The sequence below is a fragment of the Moschus berezovskii genome, chromosome Y (assembly GCF_049115385.1).
Source record: "Moschus berezovskii isolate FMDL1 chromosome Y, NW_MosBer_1.0, whole genome shotgun sequence".
In the NCBI taxonomy this organism is placed as follows: Eukaryota; Metazoa; Chordata; class Mammalia; order Artiodactyla; family Moschidae; genus Moschus; species Moschus berezovskii.
In genome coordinates this window covers 72,216,528-72,239,011 of record NC_142489.1, presented here as the reverse complement: position 1 = coordinate 72,239,011, position 22,484 = coordinate 72,216,528, and positions in this window count along the sequence as shown.

Here is a 22,484-nt window from a genome sequence, read left to right as displayed (position 1 = left end):
AAGTTCTTGGTTTATGTTCTTTTGAAGAATTTTGAGTTTTACACAGCTAGCATGTGAAAGAAGCAACAGTGCATGCTTGTTTGAACATTTTTTGGCATTACCATTCTCTGTTGTTGGAATGAAAACTGACCTTTTCCACCCTCATGGCCACTGATGAGTTTTCCAAATCTGATGACCTATGAACTCAGTGTCCCAGTTTAACGGCGTCATTAAGAGTTTGGCAGTTTCATGTTAATGAATGCTCAAAGTTTTGCTTAAACCATTTGGTTTCTCCTTCATATCTGAATGGGATCCTTGTTGGTGTTAGGTTTGGCTCATTCAACATTTTGAGAATGTTCTACCATCCTCTGCTGGCCTGAAGAGTTTCTATTGAAAGAGCAGCTTTATGGGGATCCACTTGGATGATATTTATGTCTTTCCTCTTGCTGCTTTTAATATTTGTTTTTTGTATTTAAATTTGCAGTGTTTGATTAAAATATTTGTTTTGGGGTGTTTTACTTTGGGTTGATCCTGTTTGGAACAGTCTGGTGTGTTGGGACTCAGGGAGCTATTTCCTTCACCATTTAAGGGAGGTTCTCAACTTTTATCTCTTCAATAATTTTCTCATGCACCCCTTCCCCCCCCCTTTTTTTTTCTTTTCTTATTTTTTTGGTCTTGTCCTTTAGGACATTCTCATGGTAACACATTTAATATTGTCCCAAAATTCTAAGATCTTTCATATATATATTTTTTCTCTTACACACCCCAATGTGTTTTGTTTATTTCCTCCTTTCTGCTGCTGCTTCTGCTAAGTCGCTTGAGTCGTTTCCAACTCTGTGCGACCCCATAGACGGCAGCCTACCAGGCTCCTCCGTAGCTGGGATTCTCCAGGCAAGAAAAATGGAGTGGGTTGTCATTTCCTTCTCCAATGCATGAAAGTGAAAATTGAAAGTGAATTCGCTCCGTCGTTTCCGACTCTTCGCGACCCCACGGACTGAAGCCTACAAGGCTCCTCTGTCCATGGGATTTTCCCAGCAAGAGTACTGGAGTGGGGTGCGATTGCCTTCTCCTTTCTTCCTCCTTCTAATTAGATGTTTCTCAGTCTCAGTTATTCTACTGTTGGTTCATTCCAGATTAACAGGTGTTGTTAATCTCACTAATTGCATTGATTATTATCAATTGATTCTTCTTTACTTCTTCTAGATCTATGGTAAACGTGCTTATTTCTTCTCAGTAGGGCCTCCAGGTATTTACTAGCAGATGTTATACATCTTTACTCTCATTATTCTGAATTATTTTTCAGGAAGACTTCCTATTCCCTCTTCTTTTGTTAGTTTTGGTGTGTTTTTATCATGTACCTTCAGCAGTTGCATAATTCTCTCCCTTTTCATTTTGTTTAGATTGCTGCAGTTTGCGTCCTCTTTCTGCAGGCTGGAGGGATATGGATCCAATTTACTGTTGGAGCTGATTTTGTGCGTTGGATTGGACCAGTAAGTTTCCAAGGTTTAATGTTTGGGGGATCTTGTGCCTGTGGTCTGTCAGGAAGCGCTGGGTCACTTCTCTATGAAGTGCAATGAATTGTCCTGCAAGGTAATTTGCGGGGTCTCTGGCTTTGGTATGCCTTCAGGTAGCACTTTTATATTATTTATTTTTGTGTTTCTGCTTTGCTGGAGAATAGGTGCGGGTTGACTTGCACAGAAATTGCTGGCTTCAACTCGGGGCTTGATTTCCATGCAGGCATGGAAACTTTTAAATGTGCTTCTCTTTTAATGTTCCTTGGTGTCAGGAGTTCAACAATGATCTAAACATTGGGAATTCACCTCGTGGCCTCTGGGTTTGGTCCCTGAGTTACAGAAGCATCAAGAATTCTACATCCTCAGACAGAAGATAAATTCCAAGGTTTATTGCGAAGCAATTTTCCATAGCCAAAAAAATCAAAAGGATTCACAGAGTTCTTTGGAGCAGAGCAAATTGAGGTGGGAGATAGAGGTTTCTAGGAGAAGAAAGGGGAGAGTAAAAAGGCCAGCATGCAATCAACTCAGGAAATAAATCCATAAGTGAAAATAGATTCTAAAGATAGAATTCCTAAAGGTATAAACATTGACTAATAAAAAGTTTCAAAAGTCAAAGATTGAGAACCTAGAATAGAATTTAAACTACTGTCAGTTCAGTTCAGTCTCTCAGTAGTATCCAACTCTCTGTGACCCCATGGATCACAGCACCCCAGGCCTCCCTGACCAACACCAATTCCCGGAGTTCACACAAACTCATGTCTATCGAGTCGGTGATGCAATCCAGCCATCTCATTCTCTGTCGTCCCCTTTTCATCCTGCCCCCAATCCCTCCCAGCATCAGAGTCTTTTCCAGTGAGTCATATCTTCGCATGAGGTGGCCAAAGTATTGGACTTTCAGCTTTAGCGTCAGTCCTTCCAGTGAACACCCAGGACTGATCTCCATTAGAATAGACTGGTTGGATCTCCTTGCAGTCCAAAGACTCTGAAGAGTCTTCTCCAGTACAGTTCAAAAGCATCAATTCTTTGGCGATCAGCTTTCATCACAGTCCAACTGTCACATCCATACATGACCACTAGAAAACCATTGACTAGACAGACGTTGTTTGGCAAAGTAATGTCTCTGCTTTTTAATATGCTGTCTATATCTATATAAACTACTATAAATACTGGGAAAATGATAGAAGCCAAAATAATTCTCAAACTTGTAATGTAGTATATAGAAATGAATGTAAGAGAATGATAAGGAACCAAAAAAAAATTTCCTTAACAAACATGAATAAAATAAGTTGTTCATAGACTATCCTGCTGTGATTTATGTCAGAAAGTATTTTGCCTTTGATTTCCTCTAGGAGTTTTGGACTTTCTCGTCTTATATTTAGATACCTAATCCATTCTGAGTTTATTTTTTAGTGTGGTGTTAGAAAGCGTTGAAATTTCACTCTTTTACAAGTGGTTGACCAGTTTTCCCAGCACCATTTGGTAAAGAAATTGTCATTTCTTGATTGTATATTCTTGCTGCTTTTGTCAAAGTGTCCATAGCTGTCTGAATTTATGTCTTGGCTTTCTGCTTTATTCTATTGATCTATATTTTTGTCTTTGTTCAATAGCATACTGATGACTGTAGCTTTGTGGTATAGTCTGAAGTCAGACAGGTAGATTCCTCCAATTCCATTCTTCTTTCTCAAGCTTGCTTTGGCTAGTAAAGGTTTTCTGTTTGTTTATTTCCCCATACAAATTGCGAAGTTATTTTTCCAATTATTAAAAAAAAATATCGTTGGTAACTTGATAGGGATTGCGTGAATCCATAGATTGTTTTGGGTATTATACTCATTTTTAATATACTGATGTTTTGAATCCATGAAAATGGTATATTTCTCCATCTACTTGTGTTATCTTTGATTTTTTTCAGTGCTTTATAGTTCTCTATGTAGAGATCTTTGTTTCTTTAGGTAGATATGTTCCTGAGCATATTAATCTATTCTCTGCAATGGTGAATGGTATTTATTCCTTAATTTCTTTCTGTTTTCTCATTGTTCGTGTACAGGAATGCAAGGGATTTCTGTATGCTATTATTATATCCTGCTACGATACAATATTCATTGATTAGCTCTAGTAATTTTCTGCTGTTGTCTTTATTTATTTATTTTATATAGAGGATCATGTTCTTTGCAAACACAGAGAGGCTTATTTGCTCTTTCTCAATCATTCTTTTTATATATTTTTCTTCTCTGATTGCTGTGGCTAAAACTTAAGCAATTATGTTGAATAGTAGTGGTGAGAGTGGGCACACGTCTTATTCCTGACTTTGAGAAATGCTTTCAATTATTCACCATTGAGGATACTGTTTGCTGTGATTTTATCATATATGGCTTTTATTATATCCAGGTATGTGCATTCTATGCATGCTGTCTGGAGGATTTGATCATAAATTGATGTTGAATTTGGTCAAAGGCTTCCTCTGCATTTATTGAGAAAATCGTATGCCTTTTGTTTGTTTTGTTTTTATGTCTCAATGTGTTAACGTGGTGTAATCCATTGGTTGATATGCAAATATTGAAAAATCCTTGCATCACTGCTTTAAATCCCCCTTGGTCATGATGTGTAATCTTTTTAATATGCTCTTGGATTCTGTTTGCTAGAAATTTGTTGAAGATTTTGCATCTGTGTACATCACTGATATTGGCCTGTAGATTTCTTTCTTTGTGGCATCCTTGTCTGGTTTTGGTATTAGGGTGCACCATTACATCTTGGCTGATGTTGGGGTCTTCTCTCAATTTCCACTCACCATGTGGCCTTTCACCACCACTGCACAGGCAAAGGATGTAATAGCTTAAGGCTGGTTCAGGTCAATACTGAAGGGTTGTGGGAAGAAATGGAAAAGGATACCAAAAGGGCAGGATACAGGGCCTAGAAACATTTTCACTACTGGAACACCTGTGCCTCTGTGTGTGTGTGTGTGTGTGTGTGTGTGTATCAGCCCACTGACGATGCCAACAAGAAGACAGCAGTAGATGAAATTTGGGGTAACCCGAAGAGGAGGCACAAAGCATCCACAGACAGCAGGAGACTGGTTAATATATTTCCACAGTGCCCCTGTTCAGGACTTGAAATTGGAAAGAATGGCTGATGATTACAGAGGACAGTGGTTCCACAAATCTGGAATGACCTTAAGAGACATGAACATGCTCAGAATGTTTGCTGTGTTGTTGTGTGTGTTTGTACTGGGAGGAAGGTGTTGAGGTTTTGAGGAGTCACCCACTGGTGTGGGGCTTTTAAGCCACAATCCTTGGACCCCCTAAAGGGCCTACTGTGAGCTGAAACACACGGTCTTTCACAAGCGGAAGCTCCATTGGGACAAAGAAGATCCTGACTCAGAATTGTATTCCTTGTGTGGATCTTGTGGAATTCACGACAAAAATCACTGCAAATGGTGGCTACAGCCAGAAAGTTCAAAGATGCTGGCTTCTTGTCGGAAAAGTTATGAACAACTTAGACACGTGTGAAAAACAGGAAGATTACTTTGCCAGCAAATGCCCATCTAGCAAAACTATGGTTTCCTCGGTAGTCATGTAGGGATGTGAATGCTGTTCTTGAAAGAAAGCTGAGCGTGGAAGATTGGATGCTTTTGAACTGTCCTGTTGGACAAGATTCTTGAGAGTCCCTGGGAAAGCAAGCAGATCCAAGTGGCCCATTCTAAAGGAAATCAGTTCTGAATACACATTGGAAGGACTCAGGCTGAAGCGGAAACTCCAATAATTTGGCCATCTGATGCAAAAAACTGACTAACTAGAAAGGTCCCTGAGGCTAGGAACGATTGAAGGCGGGAGGAGATGGGAATGACAGAAGATGAGATGGTTGCACAGCGTCACAGACTCAGTGGACATGAGTTGGCATGAACTGTGGAAATTGGTGACGGACATGGAGGTCTGGCCTGCTGCAGCCCATGGGTTCTCAAACAGTCAGACAGGACTGAGTGGCTGAACTGAACAGAACTGGTAGATAATTTAATATTGAATGGAGGACGAATGAATGTCCATATTTTCAGAGGTGACAAACAGGGGATTACACATATCGTGTAGGAAAATGTGCACAGAGAAATTCCTTTATGTAATATAAAGAACTCAAAATTCCATTCCCTATACATTGATTTTCATATTGGCTTCAGGGAAATGAACCGAGATCACTGTCGTTTTTGAGACTGAACCCAAGAACTGCATTTTGGACTCTTTAGTTGACTATAAGGGATACTCCATTTCTTCTAAGGGATTCTTGCCCACAATAGTAGATGTAATGATCATCTGAATTAAATTCACCCATTATATTCCACTTTAGTTCACTGATTCCTAAAATGTCAGTGTTCACTCTTGCCATCTCCTATTTGATCACATCCAGTTTACTGTGATCATGGACCTAACATTCCAGTTCCTATGCAATACAGTTCTTTATGGTATCGAACATTACTTCCATAACCAGTCACATCCACAACTGGGCACTGTTTTCCCTTTTGCCCTGACTCTTCATTCTTTCTGGAGTTACTTCTCCACTCTTCTGCAGGAGCATATTGGGCACGTACTGACGTGGGGAGTTCATCTCTCAGTGTCATGTCTGTTTGCCTTTTCATACTGTTCGTGGGGTTCCCAAGGTAAGAATATTGAAGTGGTTTGCCATTGCCTTCTTCAGTGGACCACATTTTGTCTGAACTCTCCACCGTGACCCGTCCATCTTGGGAAACCCTACACAGCATGGCTCGTAGTTTCATTGATTTAGACAAGGCTGTAGTCCATGTGATCAGTTTGTTTAGTTTTCTCTGTTTGTGGTTTTCTTTCTGTCTGCCCTCTTATGGATAGGGAAAAGAGAGTTATGGAAGCTTCCTGATGGGAGACAATGACTGGGGGAATCTGGGTCTTATTCTGATTGGCGGAGCCACACTCAGTAATATGTAATCCAATTTTCTGTTGATGGGGGAGGCTGTCTTCCCTCCAGGTGGTTGGGTCTGAGGCCAAAGTGTTGACATATGCTTCCACCAGAGACTCCTGGACTCTAACAGGGAAGTCCAACTCAGTCATTTGTGGGAACACTGCTCCTTTCTTCTGGCTCCTGGTGCACACAAGGTTTTGTTTGTGTCCTCCAAGAGTCTGTATCCCCAGTCCTGTGGAAGTTCTGTCATTAAATCCCACTGGCCTGCAGAGTCAAATTCCCTGGAGGTTTTCAGTCCCTTTTATAGATACCCAGCTTTGTAAATCTTCTGTGGTTCTTAGAACTTTAGTAACAGTGCGAGAATTTCTTTGGTATAATCGTTTTGCAGTTTGTGGGTCATCTGCTCGGTGGCTCTGTGATGGGTCAGATGGCAGCTTCCTGCAAGAGGCAAATGCTCTTTATTATTCGGTGTATGAAAATCTGGACAAAAAATTTGTTACATAAATATGGCATACTCTTTATTTTACATTTGGAAACCTGAGTACAGATTTTCCCATAAAAAATATGGACTGCTCAATACTTAACATTTGAAAGCCTAGACATACATTTTTATAAAGGAAACATGAATTTCTCTATATTTCACAGTGAAAACTTGTGCATATTTTTCTATTTAAATATTAATTACCCTTATTTGCCTATGAAAATCTGAATGAGTAGTTTGAATCATGAAACACAGAACGGTGTTCATTTTACTTATGATATTCTGAAGTGAGATAGTCATACATGAAAAATGAGATCTCTATATTTTACATATGAACATATGAATGAAGATTTGAGTACGTGTATTAAATTTTTTATGTGTCCTATATTGAATTCTAGGCATACATATTCTGATATGAAATATGGAATTCTACATTTCACATATGAATATCTGGGCCTAAATTTTCCTATGAGAATTATGTAATCTCTATAAAAATTTGATATGCAATATGAGATATTGTACATTTCACACATGAAAGTCTGAGAGAAAATTTTCTTCTAGGAGATAACAATTATCTATATCTCACATATGATTATGGTGTAATATGGAAATTTCTATATTTCATGTATTGAAATATGACACCAGATATTCCCACTTGAAAGATGAGATTCTCAGTTTTACATATGAAAATGTAAGTGCAGACTTTAGGACATGGAATATGAAATTCTCTGTAATTCACTTATGAATATCTGGGGACAGATTTTCCAAGTGAAAATACAGAAATATAAAATATATATTTCATCTCTATATAAATCTATATTTCACATATTAAATATGGATACAGGTCTTTCTGTATGAAATGTGGAATTCTTTATATTTCACTTTTGAAATTCTGGATGCAAATTTTCTACCATGACAGAAAAATTTCTCTATTTCACACATCAAAATACGGTTTACTTTTTCTAGCATGAAATGTGTAATTTTTCGTATTTCTCATTTGAAAATCTCTGTTGATTTTTCTTCATGAAGTATGGAATTCTCTACATGTAACATTTGAACAAATTGGCATTAATTTTCCTTAAGAAATAATGGAATTTTATATTTTACATATGAAAATCTGTCCTGCTTGAAACATAAAATTTTTATTTTAGTGAAGAAAATTTGAATGGATGCTTTCCAACGTGCAATATAAAAATCTGTCTCTTTCACAATTGGGAACAAATTTTCTTATGTGAAATATGAATGTCAATATATCACATATGAAAATTTGTGGACAGATTTTTCAAATATAAAGTATGAATTTTCTATGATTCAGAACGTATAATATGGCCCAAATTGCCAAATATAGAATCTACTATTTTTTGTATATGAACATTTTGTCACGGATTGTTCTAAAATTATTTGGAATTCTCTATGTTTCAATAATGAAAATCTGGTTGAAGACTTCCCTATATGAGATATGGAATAATCTATATTTCATATCTGAAACACGGACTGTCAATATTTCTATATGATTTTTAATTCTCTCTTAATAATTGAATTTCGTAATTTGGATTTTTCCACAGAAAATATGGAAATCTTTATATTTCACGTATGGGAATCTGGATGCCAGTTTTCATACATGTAATATGGAACTCTCCATATGAATATCTGGGTGCAGGTTTTCCTACATAAAATGTGAGACTCTATAATTAACACGAGAAAATATGGACATTGATTTTGCCCCATGAAAGATGAAATTCTCCACATTTTCGATGTCTAAATCTGAGCATATATTTTATGACTTAAACATGTCATTATTTATACTCCACATTTGAATGTCTGGGTGCAAATTTTCCTGCGTTAGGTTATGCAGTTATCTCTCTTTCACCTTTGAATATCAGGGCATTAATTTTCTCCACATGTGGCATGCTGAAGAAGAAAATCTGCCTGCAGATTGAAATATGTGAAATATAGGGAATTCCATATATTAGGTAGAGCCATCTATTCCTGGCTGTCAATCACAACTGTTTGTGACATCATGGATTGAGATCTCCGGGCTTCCCTGTCCTTCACTGTGACCCACAGTGTGTTCAAACTCATTCACTGAGTCAGTTATGCCATCCAACCATCTTATCCTCCATCACCCTCTTCTTCCATACTCAATCTTTCCAAGCATCAGTGGCTTTTCCAATGGGTCAGCTCTTCACATCAGGTCCCCAAAATATTGGAGTTTCAACATCATCCATTCGAATGAATATTCAGGTTAGCATCTTGGATTGATCTCCATTCTGACCAGTGGACTCTGAAGAGTCATCTTCAGCACCACAGTTCCAAAGACTCATTTCTTTGGCATTCATCCTTCTTTATAGCTGAAATGTCACAGCCACACGCAACTCCTGTAACACCATAGCTTTCACTATGTGGACAAAGATCAGCTAGTGATATCTCTGCTTTTCAATCCATTACCCCCAGGTTTGCCATAGCTTTTCTTCCCAGGATCAAGGGTCTTTTATTTTCATGACTGTAGTCACTGTCCCCAGTGATTTTGGAGCCCAAGAAAATTGTCTGTCACTGTTTCCACTTTTACCATTTCTATTTACCAAAACTGTTAGCCTTGTCCTGCCTCATTTTGTACTCCAGTGCCAAACTTGCCTGTTACTCCAGGTGTCTCTTGACTTCTTGCTTTTTCATTCAGCTCCCCTGTGATGATAAGGATATCTTTTCTGGGTGATAATGCCAGCAGGTCTCGTAGGACTGTTAATTTTCCTAGTCACTTAGATGGTAAAGAATTGAAATACAGAGACTTCCTTTTTTCATGTAGGAAAATCAACATTTAGATGTACATGTAAAAAATAGTGACTTCCACATTACCTCTAGGAAAACTGTCCGTTCAGATTTTCAAATGTGAAATACAGAGAATTTCATCTTTCACATAAAATTGGCAACTAGATGTTCATATGTGAAATGTGGAGAATTCTTTATTTCATGTAGGATAATCTACACCAAAATATTCATATATGAAATCTAGAGAATATATATTTCATGTGGGAAAATCAATCATATTTTTCATATGTAAAATATGGGTAATCTAATTTTCAAGGGGTTAATTCTACATCTAGATATTCAATGTGAAATATTTTAAAAAATCATATTTCAGGGGAAAAAGCTCAGTGCCTAGATTTTCACATGTCAATAATAGAGAATTCCATATTTCATGAAGGACTATCATTGCACAGATTTTCACTGTGAAATAGAGATTTCAATATCTGCATGGAAATCCTAACCCAGGTTTACCTATATGAAATATAGGTAATTACATATTTCACTGAGTTAGATAAGTGCCAGGATTTTCATATGTGATATATAGAGAATTCCATATAAATGTAGAAATGTGAGTGCTCTGGTTTGCATACATGAAATAGAATACGGTGTTTGGTGTAATGACATCTATGGTCAGATGTTCATAAGTCAAATATGCAAAATTACAAATTTCATGTAGAAAAGCCCACATTATTTTTTATGTGAAATACATACAATTCCATATTGCATATAGGAAAATAGATACACAGATTTTCTTGTGATATATACAGAATTTTCGTTTTGAAAACTATGTGCCAAAATTTTCATCTGTGAAATACAGAGAATTCCACATTCCTTCAGGAAAACTACATACATATTTTCATATGTGAAGTATACAGTCCCATTATTTCATATAGGAAAATTTAACCCACATATCTAATTATGATATACAGAGAATTACAATTTATGTAGAAAAATTTTGCACTTGGAATTTCTTCTATGAAATTCAGAAGATCCCATACATTATGTAGGAAAACTGGCACTCAGATTACCTTGTGTTCAGTTCAGTTCAGTCGCTCAGTCGTGTCGGACTATTTGTGTCCCCATAGACTGCAGCACGCCAGGCCTCCCTGTCTGTCCCCAGCTCCTGGAGTTTACTTTAACTCATGTCCATATGTAGGTGATGTCATACAATCATCTCATCCTCTGACATCCCATTCTCCTCCTGCTATCCATCTTTGCCAGCATCAGGGTCTTCTCAAATGAGTCAGTTCTTCACATCAGGTGCCAAAGTATTGGAATTTCAGCTTCAACATCAGTCCTTTCAATGAACATTCAATACTGATCTCCTTTAGGATGGACTAGTCGGATCTTCTTGCAGTCCAAGGGACTCGCAAGAGTCTTCTCCAACAAAAACAGTTCAAAAGCATTGACTCATTGGCACTCAGCATTCTTTACAGTCCAACTTAAAAAAAACTAATTTTCAAGAACCTGTAACAATCATGACAACATAATTTAACATTATATATATATATAACATTATATATATATTTATCATTATATATATAACATATATATATTATATATATATTTAACATTATATATATATATATAACGTTATATATGTATTTATATATATATATATATATAAAACTGTTTAAACATTTTGGAAATATACTTTTCTTGTCAATGAAAAACTCATATATTTTAAATGAATGTGGAAAAGACGTTTAATATTCATCCATATCAGGTTAGTAAAAGACTGTGTGTGACAAATAAAACATACATTTTAAAGAATCAATTGAATAACTAAATCCAGGTGACTGATAATAGTTCTGTTGCCACTTATTTAAAAGGTATTTTTTCTTTTCAAAAAATCTTTCAACCTTTTGACATACACATATACACTAATTTCTGTACTTCACATTTATTTTTATTCATACTATTTTCATGATAAGTGCATTATCAAATCAAATTCAGTTTTCAGGGCTTTATAGTCAATTTGTCACTCAGGTATACATATTTTGAGTTCTTTTTTTGAATTCATAAGTAACATGAGAAGCAGTAAGAGGTATGCCTTTTTTTAGTTGAATATACTTTGAAATTTAAATTTTTATTGGAGCATAATTGCTTAAGACTCTTTTCTTAGTTTCCACTCTACAGCAAAATTATAGCATGCTGCAATCCAATGTTTCCAAAGACTCGGACACCATTAAGTAATTGAACAATCATACATCTATCCTCTCATTTTGAGACTTCTTTCTGATTCACATCCCCACAGTGATGTTCCCTGTGCTGTATATATATATATGCATCAATAGTGTACAACTGTCAGTTGCAATCTCCCAAATCCTTTCACCAGCATTCAGTTTATCCTTGATATCCATAAGTTTCTTCTCTATAAATGTGTCCCTACTTTTGCTTCTCTTATGAGATCATCTATACAGTTTGTTTTCTTTATATGCAGAGTACATCATGAGAAACCGTGGCCTGGAGGAAGTACAAGCTGGAATCATGATTGGAGGAGAAATATCAGTAACCTCAGATATGCAGATGACGCCAGAAAGTGAAGACGTAAAGAGCCTCTTGATGAAAGTGAAAGAGTCATAATAACTCTTTCAGTTCAGTTCAGTTCAGTTCAGTCGCTCAGTCATGTCCGACTCTCCGCGACCCCATGAATCACAGCACGCCAGGCCTCCCTGTCCATCACCAACTCCCGGAGGTCACTCAAATTCATGTCCACAGAGTCGGTGATGCCATCCAGCCATCTCATTCTCCGTCGTCCCCTTCTCCTACCGCCCCAAACCTTGCCCAGCATGAGTCTTTTCCAGTGAGTCAACTCGTCGCATGAGGTGGCCAAAGTATTGCAGTTTCAGCTTTAGCATCAGTCCCTCCAATGAACATCCAGGATTGATCTCCTTCAGAATGGACTGGTTGGATCTCCTTGCAGTATAAGAGACTCTCAAGAGTCTTCTCCAACACCACAGTTCAAAAGCATCAGCTTTCTTCACAATCTAACTCTCACATCCATACATGACCACGGGAAAAACCATTGCCTTGATTAGACGGACCTTGCTTGGCAAAGTAATGTCTCTGCTTTTTAATATACTATCAAGGTTGGTCATAATTTTCCTTCCAAGGAGCAAGCATCTTTTAATTTCATGGCTGAAATCAGCATCTGCAGTGATTTTGGAGCCCCAAAAAATAAAGTCTGACACTGTTTCCACTGTTCCCCCGTCTATTTCCCATGAAGTGATGGGACCAGATGCCATGATCTTCGTTTTCTGAATGTTGAGCTTCAAGCCAACCTTTTCACTCTCCTCTTTCACTTTCATCAAGAGGCTTTTGAGTTCCTCTTCACTTTCTGCCATAAGGGTAGTGTCATCTGCATATCTGAGGTTATTGATATTTCTCCCAGCAATCTTGATTCCAGCTTGTGCTTCTTCCAGCCCAGCGTTCCTCATGATGTACTCTGCATATAAGTTAAATAAGCAAGGTGACAATATACAACCTTGATGTACACCTTTTCCTATTTGGAAACAGTCTGTTGTTCGATGTCCAGTTCTAACTGTTGCTTCCTGACCTGCATACAGATTTCTCAAGAGGCAGTTCAGTTGGTCTGGGATTCCCATCCCTTTCAGAATGTTCCACAGTTTATTGTGATCGACATAGTCAAAGGCTTTGGCATAGTCAATGAAGCAGAAATAGATGTTTTTCTGGAACTCTCTTGCTTTCTCCATGATCCAGCGGATGTTGGCAATTTGATCTCTGGTGCCTCTGCCTTTTCTAAAACCTGCTTGAACCTCTGGGAGTTCACGGTTCACATATTGCTGAAGCCTGGCTTGGAGAATTTTGAGCATGTCTTTACTAGCGTGTGAGATGAGTGCAATTGTGCGGTAGTTTGCGCATTCTTTGGCATTCCCTTTCTTGGGGATTGGAATGAAGACTGACCTCTTCCAGTCCTATGGCCACTGCTGAGTTTTCCATATCTGCTGGCATATTGAGTGCAGCACTTTCACAGCATCATCTTTCAAGACTTGAAATCGCTCAACTGGAATTCCATCACCTTCACTAGCTTTGTTCGTAGTGATGCTTTCTAAGGCCCACTTGACTTCCCATTCCAAGATGTCTGGCTCTAGGTCAGTGATCACGTTATCGTGACTATCTTGGTCATGAAGATCTTTCATGTACAGTTCTTCTGTGTATTCCTGCCATCTCTTCTTAATAACTTCTGCTTCTGTTAGGTCCATACCATTTCTGTCCTTTATCGAGCCCATCTTTGCATGAAATGTTCCCATGAAATCTCTAATTTTCTTGAAGAGGTGTCTTGTTATTCGTATTCTTTTTTTTTTTTTTTTTTCTTTTTCTTTGCATTGATCACTGAGGAAGTCTTTCTTATCTCTCCTAGCTATTATTTGGAACTCTGCATTCAGATGCTTATATCCTTCCTTTTCTCCTTTGCTTTTCACCTCTCTTCTTTTCACAGCTATTTGTAAGGCCTCCTCAGACAGCCAATTCGCTCTTTTGCATTTCTATTCCATGGGGATGTTCTTGGTCCCTGTCTCCTGTACAATGTCACGAACCTCTGTCCAGAGTTCATCAGGCACTCTATCAATCAGATCTAGTCCCTTAAATCTATTTCTCACTTCCACTGTATAATCATAAGGGATTTGATTGAGGTCATATCTGAATGGTCTAGTGGTTTTCCCTACTGTCTTCAATTTAAATCTGAATTTTGCAATAAGGAGTTCATGACCTGAGCCACAGTCAGCTCCTGGTCTTGTTTTCGCTAACTGTATACAGCTTCTCCATCTTTGATTGCAAAGAATATAATCAATCTGATTTCGGTGTTGACCATCTGGTGATGTCCATGTGTAGAGTCTTCTCTTGTGTTGTTGGAAGAGGGTGTTTGCTATGACCAGTGCATTCTCTTGACAAAACTCTATTAGCCTTTGCCCTGCTTCATTCCGTGCTCCAAGGCCAAATTTGCCTGACACTCCAGGTGTTTCTTGACTTCCTACTTTTGCATTCCAGTCCGCGATAATGAAAAGGACATCTTTTTTGGGTGTTAGTTCTAAAAGGTCTTGTAGGTCTTCATAGAACCGATTAACTTCGTCTTCTTCAGCATTACTGGTTGGGGCATAGGCCTGGATTACTGTAATATTGAATGGTTTGCCTTGGAAACAAACAGGAATCATTCTGTCGTTTTTAAGATTGCATCCAAGTACTGCATTTCGGACTCTTTTGTTGACCATGATGGCTACTCCATTACTTCTAAGGGATTCCTGCCCACAGTAGTAGATATAATGGTCATCAACTTTTTAAGCCACCTTAAAGTTTAAAGCTCAACATTCAGAAAACTAAGATCACGGAATCCAGTTCCGTCACTTCAAGGCAAATAGATGGGAAAACAGTGGAAATAGTGGCTGACTTTAATTTTCTAGGCTCCAAAATTACTGCGGATGGTGATTGCAGCCGTGAAATTAAAAGACACTTACTCCTTGGAAGGATGTTATGACTAAACTACACAGCATATTAAAAAGCAGAGACATTACTTTGCTTAAAAAAGTCCCTTAGTCAAGGCTGTGGTTTTTCCAGTGATCATGTATGGATGTGAGATTTGGACTATAAAGAAAGTTGAGTGCAGAAAAACTGATGCTTTTTAATTGTGGTGTTGGAGAAAACACTTGAGAGTCCCTTGGACTGCAACGAGATCCAACCAGTCCTTCCTAAAGGAGATCAGTCCTGGGTGTTCATTGGAAGGATTGATGTTGAAGCTGAAACTTCAATATTTTGGCCACTTGATATGAATAGCTAGCTGATTTGAAAAGACTCTGATCCTGGGAAAGATTGAGGGCAGGAGGAGAAGGGGATGACAGAGTATGAGATGGTTGGATGATATCATTAACTCAATGCACATGGGTTTGGGTGAACTCCGGGAGTTGGTGATGGACAAGGAGGCCTGGTGTGCTGTGGTTCATGGTGTTGCAAAGAGTCGGACATGACTGAGCGCCTGAACTGAACTGATACAGTTTATACATATACATATATATGTATATTTATATAAAGTTATGTTATATAAAATATACGCCATGAAATATAAATATATATATTATACAATATATTAAAAGTTTATGTTAGATAAACAGTCTATGTTATATAAAGTTATGTTATTTATAATATATGTGATAAAATATGTTATATATAATCTATTAACAGTTTATATATATGTTAATAAGTGATATTTGTTTTCCTTTTTCTATTTTATTTCATTATATAGGACTCTTTTTCAATCCGTCCACCTCTCTACAAATGACACGATTTCATTCCTGTTTTGATTGTGTAATGTTCTATTTTATATATATACCAAATTATCTTTATTCATTTCTTTGTAAATGGACATTTCTGTTGCTTCAGAGTTCTGCTGTTGTAAATCCTGGAGCCATCAATACTGTTGTTATGTATCTTTTGTTATTATGATGTTCTTTAGGTAAATCACAACAATCCCAGCAGTGGAATTGCTAGATCATATAGTTTCTTTATTGTTAGATTTTTAAAGACTCTTCATACTGATCTGCATACATAGTGGCTGTATCAATGTATATTCCTTCCAGCAGGACTGGAAAGAAAATGAAAGTGAACGTCACGATGCCATGTTCAAATCTTTGTGTCAGACTGGAATTCTCTAGTCCAGAATGCTTTTTCTGAGGAATCTGAGTTCCTGAATTCAGAATCTGAATTAAAATATTCAGGGCAATTCCCTTCTCCAGGGGAATTTTCATAACCACGGGATTGGATCCAAGTCTCCTGCATTACTGCTGGATTCTTTCCATTCAAGCCACTTGGGAGGGTTACATTTTCTCCACACCCTCTGAAGAATTTATTTATTTGTAGATTTTTGTTGCTGTTGTTGTTGTTGATAAGGGTCACTCAGGCCAGTGTTAGGTGCTACCTCATTGAAGGTTTTGTTTCCCTTTTTCTAATAGTGATGTTGAGTATATTCTCTTATGATATTGAAAAACTGTTAGTCTTCTTGGGAGTAACGTCTATTTCCTCTCGGTCCACTTTTTTCCAATGGGGTTGTTAGTTTCTCTGCTATTCAGCCACGTGTGCTATTTGCTTATTTTGGAATTTAATCTGTTTCCATTTCCTTCATTTACAAATATTTTCTCCCACAATGAAAATTGTTTTCTGTCTTGCTTATGGTGTTGCTGTGTGAAAGTTATTAAGTTTAATTAAGTCCTACTTGTTATTCTTAACTTTATCTTCATTGCTTTAGGAACTAGATTTAAAAAGAAATATATATATATATATATCATTCTCCATTTTATGTCAAAATGTGTTCTACCTATGATTTCCTCTAATAATATAGATTTAGAGTGACTGACCTTATATTTAGGTATTTACCCAGCCTGAGTTTATCTTCTTGAATGATGTTAAGGAGTGACTAAAGGTGATCCACTGAAGAAGTGAATGTCAAACACTCCAATACAACCATGAATTAACTCTATAAAAAGGCAAAAATATATTACCCTGAAAGGTGTCTCTACCGGTGCAGAAGCTGTCCAAAATGCTACTGGGGAAGAGCAGAGGGCGATTTCTAATGGCTGTAGGAAACATAAAGTGGTGAGATGAAAGAGGAAATGAAGCTCAGTTATGGATATGCCTGATGATGAAAGTAAAATCTGATGTACAAAGAACAATAATGCATAAGAACACGGAAAGATAGGCCCATAAATCAAGGTAAATTGGATGGGGTCAAATGGGAGAAAGCAAGAGTAAACATCAACTAGGATTCATAGAACTAAAATGGAGAGGAATGGGTGAATTTAATTCAGATGACTATTTTTTCTATTACAGTGGGCAAGAGTCTCATTGGAGTAAAGGAGTAGTAATCATAATCAACCAAAGAGTCTTAAATGCAGTATTTGGGAGCAGCCTCAAAAGCGACAGAATGATCTCAGTTCGTCTCCAAGGCAAAACATTCAACATCACTGTAATCCAAGTGTAGGTCCCAAAAGCTGATCCAAAGAAATTGAAATTGATCAGTTCTATGAAGACTGCAAGAACTCCTAGAACTAAGACCAAATGAAAGATGTCCCCATCACCATAGGGGAGTACAATTCAAACGAATGAAGTCAATAAATACATGGACCAAACTGGAGCAACTTTGACCTTGGAGTACAAAATGAAGTAGGGCAAAGACAAATAGAATTACACCCAGAGAATGCACTGGTCAGAGCAAACATTCTTTAACTATGTCACAAGAACCGACTTTACACATGAATCTCACCAAAAGGTCTGTAAGGATTATCAGCTTGATTATTCTCGGTAGCAATCAAGATGGAGAAGCTGTATAGAGTCAGCAAAAACAAGACCTGGAGTTGATTGTGGCTCAGATCGTCAGATTCTCATGACAAAGTTCAGGTTTAAAATAAAGAAAGAGTTGATTGGGTTAGAACCGCTAGGCTAACCAGGTACAACAAAAATCAAATTGCCTCTGGAAAATGCAGCGGAAATCACAACCAGTTTTAAGGGCTTAAATCTAGTAAACAGCTCCCCAAGAACTACAGAAGGAGCTTCAAAATGTTGTACAGGGAGCAGTGAACAAAACCATCCTAAAAAAAAGGAAAATCTCAAAGACAAATTGATTTTCTGAGGAGGGTTTATATATAGCTGTGGAAAGATGAGAAGCAAAAAACAACTGAAAAATATAAAGTTAGCCCAACTAAATGCATAATTCCAGAGAAATTGAAGAGACAAGAGGGTATCTTCAATAAACAACGGGGATAAATAGAAGAAAGCAAGCAGATAGGGAAATACAAGTGATCTATTCAAGACAATTGAAAAGATCAAAAGATCTTTTCCTCCAAAGATGGACACAATAAAGGACAGAAACATAAAGGACTAAAGAAGCAGAAGAGATCAAGGCAGGATAGAAAGAATACAAAGAAAAACTGTAGGAAAAAAAAAAAAGACCATAATAACCCAGATAACCACAAGGTGTGAGCATTCACCCACAGACACTCATTCTGAAATGTGAAGTCAAGTCTTACAAAGCATTTCTGACCACAGAACTAGTGGAGGTGATGGATTTCCAGCAGAACTGTTGAAATCTTAAATGCTCTCAATGTGCTGCAATCAAAATGGTGCATATGTGGAAAACATAGCAATGATCAGGGGACTGGAAAAGGTTAATCCTTATCCAGATTTCCAATAAGGACAGTACTAAAAAAAGTTCAAACCACCACTCAATTTCACACATCTCCCATGATAATAAAGTTATGCTCAAATTCCTTCAAGCTAGTCTTCAACATTACATGAACTGAGAACTTCCAGAAGTTTGAGCTGGGATTAGAAACATCAGAGGAACCACAGATCAAATGATCACCGATTACTGGATCATAGAAATACCAAATGAATTCCAGAAAATCTCTGCCTGTTTTTCATTGACCACTGTAAAACCATAGTCTGGGCAACATATAAATTGCGGAAAACTCTTAAAGAGATGGGAATAGCAGAACATTTTACCTGTCTCCTTCGTACTTGACCTGTAGGCAGGTCCCGAAGCAATAGGGTCAAGTATGCAATGACTGACTAGCTCGGGGTTGAGAAAGGAGTATGATAATGTTGTTGGTTGTCCCCTCATTTATTTAACTTATATGCATAGCAAAGCATGAGAAATGCCAGGCTGGATAACTTACAAGCTGAATCAAGATTACTGGGGACAATGTCACCAACCTCAAATATGTGTGTGACTATCACTCTGCTGCTACTGCTACTACTGCTAAGTCACTTCAGTCGTGTCCGACTTTGTGTGACCCCATACATGGAAGCCGACCAGGCTCCCCCATCCCTGGGATTCTCCAGGCAAGAACATTGGAGTGGGTTGCCATTTCCTTCTCCAATGTGTGAAAGTGAAAAGTGAAAGTGAGGTCACTCAATCGTGTCCGACCCTTAGCGACCCCATGGACTGCAGCCCGCCAGGCTCCTCCATCCATGGGAGTCTCCAAGCAAGAGTACTGGAGTGGCTTGCCATTGCCTTCTCCTAATGATAGAAAAAGAAGATGAACTAAAGAACCTCTTAATGAAGGTGAAGGAGTAAAAAAGCTTTTTTTTTTTGGGCAGTGGTGACAGGGTGGTTTCCTTTATTACTCATTTCTTTATTTTCTTTTTTAAAATTTATTTATTTTAATTGGAGACTAATTATTTATATTATTGTATTTGTTTTGCCAATTGACATGAATCTGCCCCAGGTGTACATGTGTTCCCCATCTTAAAAACCCCCATTGTACAGAGTGAAGTAAGCAAAAGCTTTTGAAGAGTGCAAAGTGAAAGTGAAGTAATTTAGTCGTGTCCCACTCTTTGAGATTATAGCCTAATAGGCCCATGGATTATAGCCTAACAGGCTCTTCTGTCCATGGAATTTACAAGGCAAGAGTATTGGAGTGGTTTGACATTTTCTTCTCCAGGGAATTTTCCTAACCCACGGTCTAACTCTGCTCCCCCGCCTTGCAAGCAGACGCTTTACCATTTGTCCCGCCAGAGCAGGCATAAAACTCAATGGTATAAAAACTCAGATCACAACCTCCGGTCCCATCACTTCAACGCAAAGAGAAGGGGTAAAAGGAAAAAACAATGTCAGGTTTCCCCTTCTTGGGCTCTGACATCAAGGCAGAGTGTCTGCAGCCATGAAATTAGAAAATAAATGCTTCTTTACAGAAAATGTATGACAGAATTAGATAAAGTGTTACAATGAAAGAAATCACCTTGCTGGCAAAGGTCCATTACAGTCAAAGCTATGGTCTTTCCCGTAGTCATATACTGTTGTGTGAGGGACCATAAAGGAGGCAGAACAACTGAAGAACTAATACTTTTCAACCAGGGTGCTGGAGAAGACTCTTGAGAGTCTCTTGGGCAGCAAAGAGAAGAAATCAGTCAATCTTAAAAAATCACCCTGAAATACCCATTGGAAGGATTGCTACTGAAGTTTATGCTCTAATAATTAGCCCACCTTATGTGAAGAGACAACTCATTGGAAAAGACCCTGATGCTGGGAAAGATTGAAGGCAAAAGGAGAAGAGGGCACGAAGGATGAGATGATTGGGTTGCATCAGTGATGCAATGAACATGAACTTGGGTAACCTTCAGGAGATGGTGTGGGACAGGGAAGCTTGGCATGCCACACTCCACGACATCACAACAAGCCAATGTCCTAATCTCATTCTTTTACTTTTAGCTGTCCAGATTTTCCAACATCACTTATAAAAGAGATTATGTTGTCTCCATTGTATATTGTTGTCTCATTTATCAGAGATTAGATAACCACTTGGGCAAGCGATGATCAGGGTTTCTATCCATGCCAATGGCTTATATTTCTGCTTTGGGCCCATTCCATGCTGTACTGATTACTGTAGCTTTGTAGTATTGACTTATGTCAGGAAACTTGATTCCTTCAGCTCTGTTTTCTTTCTCAAGCTTGCATGGCTATTCAAGGTCTTTCGCATTTCCATACTAGTTCCAAAAAGATTTTGTTCTAGTTCTGTTAAAAATGCCATTGGTATCTTGATAGCAACTGCATTGAAACTTTAAGCTGCTGTTTATAGTGTAGCCATTTTCACAATATTGTTTCTTCCAGTGCATGTGAATGGTATATCTGTCCATCTCTTTGTGTCAGCTTTGCTTTGCTTCTTCCATGCTTTATTATTTTCTGCACACCAGTCTTTCCCCTGCCTCGGTAGGTTTATTACCAGGAATTTTACTCTTCTTGTTTCCATGGTGAATGGGATTGTTTCCTTCAATTCTATTTTTGATATTTTGTTGTGAGTGTGTAGGAATACAAGGGACTTCTGAGTATTAATTTTATATCTAGCAACTCCCCTAAACTTATTGATTACCTCTAGTAATTTTCTGGTGGCATCTTTGGATCTCCAGGCATAGTAGCATAGTACGTGTAAACAGTGGCAGTTTTATTCCTTTTCCCGTTTGTTTGAAATTGTATTTCTTCTATTCTGATTGATATAATGAGGAATCCAAAGTCTATGCTGAATACCAGTGGTGAGAGTGGGTATTTTTGTCTTAGTCATGAATTAGGGGTCACATTTGCAGGTTTTCACCATTGAGAATCAAGTTTGCAGTGAGTTTATCCATATGTGGACTTTATTAGTTTGCAGATGGTTCTGGTTGTTCCCACAAGTTATATACAGGGTTTATTATGAATGGGTCTTCCATTTCGTCAAAAACTTTTACTACATCTCTATCCTAAACTGTTTCAAGATCTTTCCTCTTAAAAGTTAGTTGTCTTTTAGTGTTCTTTCTTCCTTTGTCCATCTAATGCAAAGAACTGACTCATTAGAAAAGGCTCAGATGGTGGAAGATATTGAAGGTCAAAGGAGAGGTGGGCAGCAGATGTTGGGACAGTTAGATTACTTCACCAACTCTATAGACATGAATCTGAACAAATTCTGGGAGATAGTGAAAGGAAGCCTGACAGGCTCTAGTCCATGGGCTCACAAAGTTGGACATGATTTCCTGGAAGAGCAACAAATTCTCTCCTCTGTGATTGAGACCATTACTTATTCTCAACTGCTTCATTTTCTATCCACCACACCCTCTCCATATCTCAGGTATCTTAATTTTACTCGTTATCATGTTTAGAATCAGTTACATTTGTTTGACTTTATTGTCACCCACCTGGCCCCAAATTTGTGTGATATCTCAACTGCACATGACGTATATGTGATGAGGGCATGGCGTTGGCAAATAATGATATTGAGAGGTGCAGGCAGAGTTGGGGTTTTTCCAAGTCAGCT